The sequence below is a fragment of the Hyperolius riggenbachi genome, chromosome 3 (genome assembly GCF_040937935.1).
Source record: "Hyperolius riggenbachi isolate aHypRig1 chromosome 3, aHypRig1.pri, whole genome shotgun sequence".
Lineage (NCBI taxonomy): Eukaryota > Metazoa > Chordata > Amphibia > Anura > Hyperoliidae > Hyperolius > Hyperolius riggenbachi.
The window spans coordinates 2,696,663-2,698,320 of record NC_090648.1 but is presented as its reverse complement, the minus strand read 5'-3'; positions in this window follow the sequence as shown (position 1 = coordinate 2,698,320).

The following is a 1,658-nucleotide window of genomic DNA, read 5'->3' as shown; positions in this document are numbered from 1 at the left end:
GTGTACAGTGTGTATGTGTACGGTGTGTGTGTGTGTGTGTGTGTGTGTGTAGTGTAGTGTATGTGTGTGTGTGTGTGTGTGTGTGTGTGTGTGTGTGTGTATAGTGTGTGTGTGTGTATGTGTATGTGGTGTGTGTGTGGTGTGTGTGTGTGTGTGTGTGTGTATGTGTACGGTGTGTGTGTGTGTGTGTGTGTGTGTGTGTGTGTACCGTGTGTGTGTCTGTGTGTGTGGTGCGTGTGTGTAGTCCGGGTGATCTGCAGCCCTGTCAGTTGCTGTGTGTTTCCCTGACTGTGGTTATTATGTTTTGTGTCACTGGGTGAGATTGCAGGAGCCAGGCGGATAGTGTGTATTTGTTACTGTTTGCTATTTTGAGCACCTTAGAAATAAAGCCCTGGAAACAGACTGTTATCGCACCACAAACGTGTTTCTGCACGACTGCGAGAGTGCATGTCTCTTCACATATATATAGAGACACACTGCCAATCACTGGCCAGTTTACTTCCATGGATTAGGGGGGCCAACAGATAGTGAATACTATGAACAGACTGTGCAGGCAAATCCTTGTACTGCATGGAGGTGGCAGAATTGGTCAGTGATTGGCCAATCATAATTGGTCAGTGTGTAGCAGGATTTAGGAGTAGATGTCCATTATGCACACAATTATTTGCAGCAATGTGATATACGAGCAATGTGTGTGAGTGTATATAACACAAGCTGCGCTATCTGCGTAACATCTGTGTCGTTCACTTAACCTCTTGACGACCAGCTAACGCCGATTTGCGTAAACTGGTCGTCTGCGGGTTTCCATGGAAACGGCCGCTCGTTCGAGCGGCCTTTCCATGTCCGTTCACGGAGGGTGTCTCCGTGAACAGCCGGAGAGCCGCCGACCGCGGCTCGCTGGCAAAGTGTAAACACGCGGGGAAGAAATCCCCGCTGTTTACATCATACGGCGCTGCTGCGCCGTAAGGCACATCGGCAATCCCCGGCCTCTGATTGGCCGGGAATCGCCGGCCTATGATAGGCCGAAGCCTATCCTTCAATGCGCTGGACGGATATCGTCCTGCGCCGCTCACAGGGGGAGGGAGAGGGACGGAGCGCCGAGAACGCTGCGGAGGGGGGCTTTGAAGAGCCCCCCCCGCAAAGCGCAGCAAGCCGGCGGCGATCAGACCCCCCCCAGCAGGACTTCCCCCTAGTGGGGAAAAAAGGGGGTAAGTCTGATCGCCCTGCTGCACTCCTGATCTGTGCTGCGGGCTGGAGAGCCCACGCAGCACCGATCAGCCATAAATCTTACATTTTAAACCACATTTTAAACCACGTCCAAATAAGAAGTCCATTTCTCCCAGAGTAAAATGAGCCATAAATGACTTTTCTCCTATGTTGCTGTCACTTACAGTAGGTAGTAGAAATCTGACAGAAGCGACAGGTTTTGGGTTAGTCCATATCTTCATGGGGGATTCTCAGCATGGCCTTTATTCTTTATAAAAACACTAATAAAAAGGCCTGCCCGTAAAAAAATGGGCACCAGGTCACAGCCGCTACCCCCGCAATGCGCACACATACGCATCCTCCTTGCTCCTTCCCCACCACTGTCTGCAGTATAGGCACACAGGGAGCTGCTTGCTTGGCAGTTGGAAAAAGCTGTTATTTCCCACAATGCA